Genomic DNA, 13,067 nt, shown 5'->3' on the forward strand with positions numbered 1-13,067 from the left:
GAAAGACAGAGAGAAGCACAGGCTTGGTTGTCATTAAGTCTGCTTCTCGGCGGAAGGCCAGGTTGTCACGGTTGTCACAGACTAGATGGGTTGAAGGCCACTTTGTCCTTCAGACTGAGGCAATTTAGCCCCCCCTGAGGCAATTTGTGCCTGCAGAAGCAACAGAGATATCCAGTGCTTTCTCTGGCTGTCCTCAAGGCTACAGGAATGATACAGTACTGCACTGTGCACCCTGGTTGGGAGGAACTTTGTTTGATTTAGCAGTGTACATCTGTACGGTAGAATGACATAAACTTGAACTGTTTTTGTGCTTAGTGCTCTATGACTCTATGATGGTACACGTTGGCACTTACCTGTTTGAATCTTTACCACTACACTAAGCTGCAGACAGTTGGCCACTCTGCTCTCTGGCAAAGCTTCTGCTACTCATCAGCCTCCACTTCCACCTACCCCGTGTGCACCCCCTGCTACTCTCCCTGCACAATGGCTTTATCCAAATGCCCCTTTCATTGATCTTTGCTGCTGAAGCACTCTTAGTGAAAGCAAGTTCTACATTCTCACTATTCTTTAAGTTTTTCCTGATTTCTTGCTTTTCACCTGATATCAATGGTTATTAGTTTGGATGAGAGCAAACTCTCTTTCCACACACAAGGTGCTGAAGGAACTCAGCAGGTCAAGCAGCCTCCATAGAAAGGAATAAATTGTCGACATTTCAGGTGCTGATGTAGTGTCATGGCATGAATCGTCGACTGTTTATTCCTCTTCATAGATGCTGTCTGATCTGCTGAGTTCCAGCATTTTTGTGTGTGCTCTGGATTTCCAACATCTGCAGAATCTCTTGTGTTTATTCTCTCCTTCCACTCTGTCAGGAGCTTTTCAAATGCCAACTTGTTGTGGCTTGGAGGCTTGCGTGCCTTAATGACCCAGAGAGCTATGTTGGCTGGAGTCAAGACTCTTGGTAGGGTCATGGATGCCAAAGAAGTCAAAGTGTAAAGGCCAGACTAAGTGTCCACCGGCCCTCCAGGTTCAGGGGTTCAGCTAAGGGCTATCAATCCTGACTCGTCAAACAAAATTATAAAGGAAACAGCAATGAAGAATTCTTCTACATCTGAGTGTGACAGTATTGCTGAGTCTCCACCCAGGACTAGCATAAAAGTGAAAGTGAAAGGAAGCTGAGATGATGAAGAAAGCCCCGAACACTGCCAGAGGAGGAGGACCTTCACTGCTGCCCTAAATGCCAGTGATGTGATGGGCAATAATTAAGTAAAGCTCTTTACGTCAACAAAAGTGTTGAACTTAGGGTGTCCAACACTAAATATAACAATACATATATGCATAATGCAGATCATGTTCTCGAAGCTAACTGCTTAGTCACCTATCCCAAAGGTACCTCATTTCATTTCCAATATAAAAGCAAATATATAATGTCGAGGTGTTATAAGGCATTCTGCAGACCACACTTGGAGTATTGTCAGCAGTTTGGGGCCCAATGCCTAAGAAAGGATGTGCTGGCATTAGAAACATAGAAAACAGGTGCAGGGGTAGGCCATTCGGCCCTTCAAGCCTGCACCGCCATTCAGTATGACCATGGCTGATCATCCAACTCAGAACCCTGTACCTGCCTCCTCTCCGTACCCCCCGATCCCTTTATCCACAAGGGTAATATCTAACTTCCTCTTAAATATAGCCAATGAACCAGCCTCAACTGTTTCCTGTGGCAGAGAATTCCACAGAATTGGAATTGGAAATGGACGAAGGGAAAATTACAAGAATGATCACGGGAATGAAAGTGTTAACATTAACATTCGGGGAACATTTGATGGCGCTGGGCCTGAACTCAGAGTTCAGAAGAATTCAGGTGGATCTCATTAGTGAAAAGCCTTGATGGAGTAGATGTGGAGAGGGCTCCTATAGTAGGGGAGTTTAGGATCAGAGGACACAGCTTCAGTATAGGTCTTTATAGGAGGTTCTTTATCCAGAGGGTGATGAATCTGGGGAAATCATTAACACAGATGCTTGTGGAGGCCAAATCACTGAGTATATTTAAAGGGTAGGTTGATGGGTTCTTATTTAGTCAGGGCATCAAAGGTTATGGGGAGAAGGCAGGAGAATGTTGAGAGGAAAATAATATGGAATGGTGGAGCCAAGTTGATGTGCTGAAGAGTCTAATCCTGCTACCATGTCTTGTGGTCTTGGGTGTACTTGCCTTAGGTACACATGTTGGCACATCCGGAAACTGTACCAGAGGAGAGTGCAGTACTTGGTCCAAGGCTCTCCTCGCATAGAGTCACAAAGTTACACAGCAAGGAAACAGGCCTTTCTGCCCAACTAGTCCATGCTGACCAAAATGCCCCATCTAAGCCATCCAACCATATTATCAGCCTTGAGCAGGAGTCAAATTTAATCCCATTTCAAAAGCGACAGTTCAACAGACCAGAAACCTGAGGTAAAATTACAGAACTCCAGAAGTCTCGAGGGGTTAAACAATGGCTGCAGAGGGAAAGTTAACATTTCTGGTTGATGACTTTAAATTACTTTTGCCACTCACTTGTTCCACCAGCCCTTCAAGCTGGCAAATCAACATAATTCTGTCCTTGTACACTCCCTTCACAGACCAGCCTCAGTCTGTGACACCTAATGTAGACTTGGAAGAAATACTCATGTGTAGAATAATTCCAATCAAATTTCTTTTCATTTTCAAATAATTTCTGTATGCACTAATAGCTACAAAATGCACAAAAATCACAGTCCAGGTCAGCATTGAATCTGAGGGTAAAATGCGAAAATAAAATTTGTAAGGGTAGGGAGAAGGGAGTGGACTGGGGAGAAGCCTGCACTCTTCAACTGATCATTAAACAACAATGTGTATTTACGCTGTACGTTTAACGCAGAAAAAGACCCCCATGGTGCCCCATGTAATGTTATCCAATAAATATACATGAACCTGAAGCCCCAAGAGCTAAAGGCATTGCTGTCAGCAGAGAGCTAATAACTTCAGGGTTAATCGTGAAGCCAAAAGAAGATAGTAAGGTGAAGGAAGCTACAACCTGAAGTCCTCGCAGAGTCAAGTATTACTTAATTTGTAAATGAAAGATCAAAGTGCTTCACCTTTACAATTCTTTTAGAAGGTCTACCAACTGTTGTAGTTAATTTGCACAAATTACAGTCATAGAGTCATAGAGCACTACAGTACAAAGGCCTTTGGCCCATCTAGTCCTTGCTGAACTGTTATTCTGCCTAGCTCAGTCACAGAGCACTACAGCACAGAAACAGGCCCTTTGGCCCATCTAGTCCTTGCTGAACTGTTATTCTGCTAGCACCTGGACCATACATCTCAAACTCCTCCCATCCAAACTTTCTTAAATGTTGAAATCAAAGCCACATCCACCACTTCCACTGGCAGCTGGTTCCACATTCTCATCACCCTCTGAGTGAAGAAGCTCCCCCTCAGATTGCCCTTAAATATTTCACCTTAACCCATGACTTCTAGTTCTATGAATGATGTTAACTGGAATCTTTTGACATGACCACTGAGTCTTAGAAACAATAGAAAGGGTGCAGAGGAGATTTACAAGGATGTTGCCTGGATTGGGGAGCATGCCTTATGAAAACAATTTGAGTGAACTTGGCCTTTTCTCCTTGGAGCGATGAAGGTTGAGAGGTGACCTGATAGAGGTGTATAAGATGATGAGAGGCATTGATCGTGTGGATAGTCAGAGGCTTTTTCCCAGGGCTGAAATGGTTGCCACAAGAGGACACAGGTTTAAGGCGCTGGGAGTAGGTACAGAGGAGGTGTCGGGGTAAGTTTTTTATGCAGTGAGTGGTGAGTGCATGGAATGGGCTGCCGGCAACAGTGGCGGAGGTGGATACGATAGGGTCTTTTAAGAGACTTTTGAATAGGTACTTGAAGCTTAGAAAAATAGAGGGCTATGGGTAAATCTAGTAATTTCTAAGGTAGGGACATGTTTGGCACAACTTTGTGGGCTGAAAGGCCTGTATTGTGCTGTAGGTTTTCTACGTTTCTATGTTTTTCTATGATCACAGAGAATTATAGCTCCATGTCATTATTTTTGCTGCATTCCAGATCCCCTCTTCACATCCCAATTAAAGGTGGCCGTGGCCAGATCAGTGCACAGAGGTTAATGCTCTCCTTACTTCAAGACCTCTTCCTTTGCCCACAGATGTTGCTTAGCCCACTGAGTACATTGTATTTGCATCCTCCAGTCCACTGAGTTCCTGCAGTACATTGCAATTGCTCTAATTCCAGCATCTGCCATCTCCCAGGTCTCTTTAGAAATATTACATGTAGTGATCTAAACATCTCGTAATGTATCTGCCTTTACCACCATCCCAGGCAGTGTATTTCAGGCACCCACCACTCTGTTTAAAAAGACCTGTCCTTCATATCTCCTTTGAACTTACCTCTTCTCACCATAAATGCACATCCTCTGGTACTAGACATTTCAACCCTGGAAAAAGATACTGTCTACTCTATCTCATAATCTTACAAACCTCTATCAGATCTCCCCTCAGCATTTGGCGCTCCAGAGAAAACAACCCAAGTTTGTCCAACTTCTTGTTATAGCACATGCTCTCTCAATCCAGGCAGCATCCTGGTAAACCTCTTCTGCACCTTCTCCAAAGCCTCAAAATCCTTCCTATAGTGGGGCGACCAGAACTGTATGCAGTACTCCAACTAGAATTTTATAAAGCACACCATAACTTCCTGACTTTGAACTCAATGCCTTGACAAATAAAGACAAGCATATTCATGACTTCCTCAGAAACCTGTGTAGCCACTTTAAGGGAGCTGTGGTCTTGGAACCCAAGATGCCCCTGCTCATCAACACTGTTAAGGGTCTAACTAGAATTTACTTTATATTTACACAAGTGAATCTGCAGATGCTGGAAATAAATAAAAACACAAAATGCTGGCAGAACTCAGCAGGCCAGACGGCATCTATGGTGGGAGGTATTGATGACGTTTCAGACCCGTTCTGTGAAATTGATTTGTGAAAGAGATACAGGGCTGGAGAAGGGGGAATCTAAAAAAAGAGGACAGAAAGCCATGGAAGAAAGGAAAGGAGAGATAAGCACCAGAGGGAGGTGATGTGCAGGCAAAGAGATAAGGTTAGAGAAGAAAAAAGGGATGGAGAATGGTGAAGGAGGTGAAGGGGGCTATGACCATAAGTTCTATAAATCGATGTTCATGCCATGAGATTAGAGGCTACTGTTACGTCCGTAGCCCCCTCCTTTGTGAGAATCGCAAGATCACCATTGGGTTGGGTCAAGGGGCCCAGGAAATGAGAGTGGGACGTGCAAAATGCCTTGTTTCCCTGGCGATGTAAAGCTACGGGACATGGCCATTGTCTCCAGAAGACCAAGTTGTGTATTGAGTACTGTACTATTCATTGAAGCCCCTCAGGGGATGACCAGAGTGGGCTGGTTGAGGGATTGCATCATCCCAACCTGATTGACATCTGAGACCCCGTGAGGAAGTACAAAAGAGGGTCTGGGGAACAACCCCTTCAGACGCACCAGAAGAAACGTTAAGCGACTACGTAACAGCAGGAAGTCATCTGAAGGAAGCCACATGCATTCGATTCCGTGGCTGGAATTGGTGGCCGGAACCATGGAAAACAGCTTTTAGCTAACAACGGGGAAGCCCGCTCCCCTGACTCAATGGATTGGCATCATAAAAGACCTGGGGCAAGTTTAAACCGCATCACTTTTAAACCCAACTACGCTGCAGCTTGAACGAACTGATAGTGATTGTTATCTTTCCATCGGACAATACATTAACCCCTAGACAACGATAGAGCTATTTCTTATTGGTTATTATTATACCCATGCTTAGATTCAGTATTGACGACGTATATTATCTGTATGTTTGCATTAATCTTATTTTTGTGCCCTTTATCAATAAATACTTTAAAAAATAGTAGCATCAGACTTCAACGGACCTCTCTATCTTTGCTGGTAAGTGATCCAGTTACAGAAATTCATAACAAAGTTGGGGTTCTCATCTCGAGATTTGACACCAAATTGGGAGGCCAGTGAATCGGGATTGTAAGTCCAAAACTTGGATCTGGTTACGCGGGTAGCCAGATGGGAAACCAGCAAAGATGGACGTGGGTGAATTTATAGAAAACCCGACTCTCGAGGCGCTGGAGGTGGCCTCCAAATCGGACTTGATAAAATTGGCGAAGGAGTTAAACCTCGCAGGGGTGAGGTTGTCAATGAAGAAGCGGGAGTTGCGAAGGGCAATAACTCAGTATTATATTGGGAAGAAGGTGTTTACAGATGAGGTATAGGAAAATATCCCTGAAAAGGCACCCGCTAGTGGGACGGCTCAGTTAGAGTTGGAGAAATTAAAGTTGGAACATGCAATTAAGTTAAAGCAGCTGGAGGCAGCCGAGAGAGAGAAAGAGAGGGAAAGGGCCGAGAGAGAGAAAGAGAGGGAAAGGGCCGAGAGAGAGAAAGAGGACTAAGAGAGAGCAAGAGAGGGAGAGAGCCGAGAGAGAGCAAGAGAGGGAGAGGGCCGAGAGAGAGCAAGAGAGGGAGAGGGCCGAGAGAGAGAAAGAGAGGGAAAGGGCCGAGAGAGAGAAAGAGAAGGAGAGGACTAAGAGAGAGCAAGAGAGGGAGAGAGCCGAGAGAGAGCAAGAGAGGGAGAGGGCCGAGAGAGAGCAAGAGAGGGAGAGGGCCGAGAGAGAGCAAGAGAGGGAGAGAGCCGAGAGAGAGCAAGAGAGGGAGAGGGCCAAGAGAGAGAAAGAGAGGGAGAGAACCAAGAGAGAGAGAGAGCATGAAATGAGGTTAAAACAGCTGGAAGCAGATGAAAAAGAGAAACAGAGGAAACATGACTTGGAGATGGAGAAGTTACGGCAAGAGCCATGAGTTCCGGGGTCAGACCGAGAGAAGGGGTTCAATGTTAGTCGAGAGTTCCAGGAGACGGATGTGGATAGTTATTTCTTGCTTTTTGAAAAAGTGGCCGTGAATCATAAGTGGCCCAGAGGTCTGTGGGTGGCGCTGTTACAAAGTGTGTTAAAGGGGAAGGCACAGCGGGCATATACGGCATTGGCCATGGAGGAGGAAGAGGAGGAGAGTTATGACAAAGTAAAGGAGGCCATTCTCTGGAGTTATGAGCTAATACCTGAGGCCTATAGACAAAAGTTTAGAAATTTAAAGAAAGGGTGGAATCAGACGCATACCGAGTTTGCCTATGAGAAGGGGGTGCTCTTGGACTGGTGATGCAGCGCAGAGAGAGTGGAAGAGGATTATTGGCATCTCAGGGAGTTAATTCTGATTGAAGAATTTAAAGGTTGTGTTTCGGAGGATATCCAGACGTATTTGAATGAAAAGCCGCATAAGTCCATCTCGGAATTTGCTAGGTTCACCGATGGATATGCCCTAACCCACAAGACAAAGTTTTCCTTGAATAAAAGTTCCCAGACTGGGGGAACGATCGAGAAAGTCCGCCGGCTGAGGCAGCGGTCCCACCGGAAGCTAGTGGTAAGATTGAGGGGGAAAGGCCAGACGGCCAGAGATTTCCGGGCTTGACCTGTTTTAATTGTGGAAAGGGGGGATATATTGCATCTCGGTGCTTTGCTCCAAGGAAAGAGACAGGAAAAGGGACAGCAGCAGTCTCTATCAGATGTGCCATGGTAATCAGTAAATCGACAAGAGAGCCCCGGGTAGACAGAGTACGAGAAGGGTCTGAGACTTGTCTGTCACACGGAACCGTGTCTGTGAGGGAGGGAGACACACCAGTTCCCGTACGGATCTGAAGAGACATGGGAGCTGAACTGTCGTTGATCAGCAGTAAGGTACTAGAGTTTGGTCGCAAGACGGGAATGGTAGCTGTGAAGGGAATAAGTAAAGGAACAGAAATGGTGCCCTTACATAAGGTCATTATGGATTGTGAGCTGGTATCTGGACCAGTTGAAATAGGGGTGCGATCCGAATTCCCAAGAACTGACGCGGACGTCCTTCTCAGTAACGATTTAGCAGGTGGTAAGGTTTGGTCGGCAATGCTGCTGACCTGCCGACTGGCGAGTGCGGTGGCCGCGCCCCTAGATTCCCAGATCTATCCCGCATGCGCGGTCACCTGCAGCATGCCGAGAGAGGCAGCTGAGAACGAGAGCAGTTTAAATCTGGCCAGTTTTGATTTGGCTGAGACGTTTCTACCGACCCTGTACTACGAGGGTTTAGAGGGTGGTAAAACGAAGAGTAGTAAAGTGAAAGAGGGTAAGGGAGCGGAGGTAGATCTGCCCTTAGCAAGGAGAAAGGTCCTAGAGGCAGAAAATAAAGATGAGGAACCGATAGAGCAGTTAAGAGGTCCAGAGTTGGACATGGATGATCTGTCTGGTTTGGCAGAACTGTTTGAAGAAGTTAAAGGTGTTCCCGATAATGAAATGAGGGCAGCCCTAGATGAAAAGGGTGCCCTTACCTTGAAGGTGTTTGCTGGGTTGGCAGATGAGGTTGTTTCAGCCCGCGGGAGTTGAGTTTACTCCAGAAGGGAGTTGCCCAGAGAGTACCTGGGAGGATCGGGGAAACGTAGAATTTGAAAAGGGTACGGGTATTGAAAGCCTGGAAGAGGCCAATGTCCCGTTTGAGTGTGTCCAAGATGGGGATGCACATGGTACTGAACCTAGTAACGGAGCTCAGAAAAAGTCTGAGGTATTTGATTCAGTGGAACGAGACGGCCGTCCTTGTGGGTCAGATAGACTTGGTTCAGTGAAGAAAGGGTTAACCTTGGTAATAGTGGGAAGTGAGAGTTCCCAGGTGTTTGTGCTCGAAGGTGTGTTAAAAGTTAATGCAGAGCTCAAAAATGGGGAGATAAATATTATCATTGAAGGAAACGGGAGATCTGTCGTTCCCAAATTGAATGAAGAAATTTTAAACCCTGCCGATCGCTTACCGATTCTGCCGGAAGGTGACGGGCCCCCCTACGCTATTGTTATTCCAGAATGTGGTGTGAAGAGGCAGAATTTGAAATGTTGCTTGAGCAAAGCGGTCGAACAGAAAACACATAGCCTGAAGGGTCCTGACGAGAGGGCTAGCCACCTGTGTACAATTAAAGAGTTGGGTGGAAATTCAGAAGATGGTCTAAGTTTGGGACATGGTGTTGATAAAATAATTCCTATATCTCGCCGCATTACCCAAGCTCCCCACGTGGCAAGTACCCGGAAACAAGGTGAGGGTTAATGGGGACGCCATTTTTAAATAGCAAAGCCGGTTGTACGGGATTTCGACACAGCCTGTGAATAATAAAGGCAACCCCCTTGAAGCCTGTCTGTTCAGTTTGAAAACAACAGAAAGATTTGTAGTTCCATAAACTTTTGTAGATGCTCAGAAGCTGAGATCACACCTCCTTAGAGCTGTTGCTGAAGGAAAGAAATAAAAATAGGTGGTTATTAAATTGAAGTCTGATGCTACAAGACTTTAGTACGGTACACGATGTTAAGATATTGAAGAAAGTGACACTGTAATCGTTAACTGTTTAGATACTGAAGTGAATGTATCACTGTATTACTCTGTAGAAAAAAAAAACTTTGGTGTTGTGTTAGATTCTAACACCCTGTAAGACTCTGTATTTGTTTTTTCTGATGGTAAAAACGCCCTGAAGAAAGGGGGTGTTATGTCCGTAGCCCCCTCCTTTGTGAAAATCGCAAGATCACCGTTGGGTTGGGTCAAGGGGCCCAGGAAATGAGAGTGGGACGTGCAAAATGCCTCGTTTCCCCGGCGATGTAAAGCTACGGGACATGGCCATTGTCTCCGGAAGACCAAGTTGTGTATCGAGTGTCACGTATTCAGGCAACAATAAATATATGTGTTCGGCAAGGGTTTTCATAACAAACAACACATTTATTAAACTCTGAAAACAAACCCCCCAAAAGTAAACAAACACTAACGTAACCGGAAATCAGCTGCTGTGCGGCAGCTTAAACAGTTCTTAAAGCGATGTTGCAAAAACAGTTCTTTAAAGTAGTATTGCCTAAAGTTCAAAAATGCTCACAGTCCATTTAAAAGGAGAGACTTTATAAGACGATTTAAATTTCTTTCACGTCGTTTTGCTTCGATCCCCGATGTTGAACTTTTCCCACGAAGAATTTACGAAACGAAACGGTTTAAAGGCACTGACCTTTCCTTTATCACACTGTCCCCAATCTTCTGCTATCCCACAGAGATTAACACGAGAACAGTCAACAAATTCCTTTTGAATAAGGATTAAATAAGGTCAAACCCGTTTCACAGTCAAAATAGATTCTCCTCGATCTTTAACTCCTGAACTTTGATCTTCACTCTCCACTGATTTCTCAACTAGCAGTATTGTAAAGAAACTGCTGGCAATGACCTTTTAAACCTTAGGCATTAGAGAAAAACTTCATCCTTCAACTAAACTGTGTCATCACATTCAATCACGCAGTGGCATGAAATCAACTTGGCAAATCCAGCCACGAACTGCCCCTCCTCACAGGGTGGGGTCTTCCTTTTATAACCTGTAAAAAAAACCTGTCACATGATCTCTACTGGCGGCAAAATGACATCACTCCACCATCACAAGACCATTACCTCAAGTCCAGTACAGCTTCAACCCCAGTCACGTGACAAGGGTACCACTGTCATGTGTCACGAGTATGTAACACCTCCCTCCAAAAAAAAACATTTTTGGTCTGACAAGAACAAAAATTTTTAACAATTGCTTACAAGAAAACAAATGTATAAATTTTATAACATACATAATATACAATACCATCATATAACAGCTTATAACTCAATACAGTAGGAGTGTTACAACTGAAAAAAACTCCATTAAAAAAATTGCATTGTACATTCAACATCGAGATAGACAATCAGCAACCACATTATCTTTACCTTTAATATGTTATCACAATATTGTACTCTTGTAACATCAAACTCCAATTTAATAATCTTCTGTTTTTGTTTTTCATCTTACTCAGAAAAACTAATGGATTATGATCAGTGTAAACAATAAGTGGTTTTTGAGTTGTACCAACATATACCTCAAAATAATCCAAAGCTAAAACAAGAGATAACAATTCCTTCTCTATTGTCGAATAGTTTCTTTGATGCTTATTAAATTTCTTAGAAAAGTAAGCTACTGGATGATCAACCTCATCACCCTCATTCCTTTGCATTAATACTGCTCCTGCAGCCTCATCACTAGCATCTACAACTAATGAAAAAGGTTTTTCAAAGTCAGGTGCCTTAAGCACAGGTTGTTGACATATCATTATTTTCAATTTTTCAAATGCTTCTTGACAAGGCACTGTCCACACAAACTTCACATTCTTCTGCAGAAGGTTAGTTAATGGAAGGGCAACATTAGCAAAATTCTTACAAAATTTTCGATAATATCCTACCATTCCCAAAAATCTTCTGAGAGTTTTTTTCCCCGTTGGAGTGGGAATCTCTAAAATTGCCTGAACTTTTGCCTGAACAGGAGCTACCTTACCTTGACCCACAACATAACCAAGGTAAGTCACAGTGGCATGTCCAAATTCACTCTTAGCTAAATTAATAGTTAAGTTAGCTTTTGAAAGCCTTTCAAACAATTTCTCCACTGCAATAATGTGTGCTTCCCAAGTATCATTTCCTGTCAAGAAATCAATATAAGCCTCAGTATCTTTCAATCCCTGAATCACAGAGTTAATCATCCTCTGGAAAGTACCTGGGGCATTCTTCATCTCAAATGGAAGAACATTATACTCATATAACCCAGATGGAGTTACAAATGCAGAAATCTCTCTACCTCTGTCTGTTAATGGAACACACCAATACCCTTTCAATAAATCAATCTTTGTAAGGAACTTTGCTTTTCCAACTTTATCTACACAATCATCAATTCTAGGAATTGGATATGCATCTGTTTTCGTTACAGCATTCACCTTCCTATAGTCCGTACAAAAGCTAATACTACTATCTGGTTTTGGCACCATAACACATGGTAAACTCCAATTCGAGTTAGAATGTCTAATAATATTATTCTCTAACATATATTCAATTTCTTTCTCAGCAAGTTCACATTTTTCTATGTTCATCCTATATGGATGCTGTTTAATAGGTTTGGCATCTCCAACATCTACATCATGTGAAACTATAGTAGTCCTTCTCGGAACATCTGGAAACAACTCCTTATATTTAAAAATTAATTCCTTCATCTGTTGTTTCTGCTCTAGCTGTAAATGTGCTAATTTCTCATCAATATTTTCCAGAATGGTTGAATTTGGTAACCTAACAGAAACAATGTTGGATTTAGAATGAAAGACAGATGAATCATCTATCATGTTCCTAGTTAAATCAAACTCATTCTCACTAACCACAACAGTCACAGTATCAGATTGTTTCTCAAAATATGGTTTTATCATATTTATATGGCAAAGTTGTGTTGACCTTCTACGATCTGGAGTTTTTATCACGTAATCCACATCATTGATTTTAGACACAATTTCATAAGGACCATGAAATCTAACTTGTGAAGGATTTGTCTGCACTGGGAAAAGAACCAACACCTTATCTCCAGGCTTAAACATCCTCATCCTAGCTTCTTTATCATACCAAGTTTTCATTTTCTCCTGAGCCAACTTTAAATTTTCCTTGGCTTAGCTACAAGCTTTATGTAACCTGTCCTTAAATTTCAAAACATAGTCCAACAAATTAGTGTGTACTTCCTTACTGATCCACTGTTCTTTCAATAAAGTTAAAGGTCCTCTAACTCTATGTCCAAACACAAGTCCAAGTGGACTAAAACCTAAAGATTCCTGTACCGATTCCCTTACTGCAAATAAAAGTAAGTTTATACCCTCATCCCAGTCACTTTCATTTTCCACACAATACGCCCTAATCATATTCTTGAGGGTAGAATGAAACCTCTCCAAGGCACCTTCCAATTCTGGGTGGTATGCAGATGAAGTGATTTGCTTAGCTCCCAATTTATAAACTATCTGTTGAAACAATCCAGACATAAAATTACTGCCTTGATCAGTTTGTATCTCCTTAGGTAATCCAAAATAAGTAAAGAATTTTATAAGAGCCTTTGTCACAGT

General features: G+C 43.1%; 1 protein-coding gene across 1 annotated transcript in view; it reads right to left on the reverse strand.

Annotated features, from left to right (window-relative positions):
* Nucleotides 1-13,067, reverse strand: part of gfra2b (GDNF family receptor alpha 2b) — a 400,451-nt gene that overhangs the window by 193,354 nt on the left and 194,030 nt on the right. The gene's annotated exons all lie outside the window — the stretch shown is intronic.

The sequence above is a fragment of the Hypanus sabinus genome, chromosome 1 (assembly GCF_030144855.1).
Source record: "Hypanus sabinus isolate sHypSab1 chromosome 1, sHypSab1.hap1, whole genome shotgun sequence".
NCBI classification, from domain to species: Eukaryota; Metazoa; Chordata; class Chondrichthyes; order Myliobatiformes; family Dasyatidae; genus Hypanus; species Hypanus sabinus.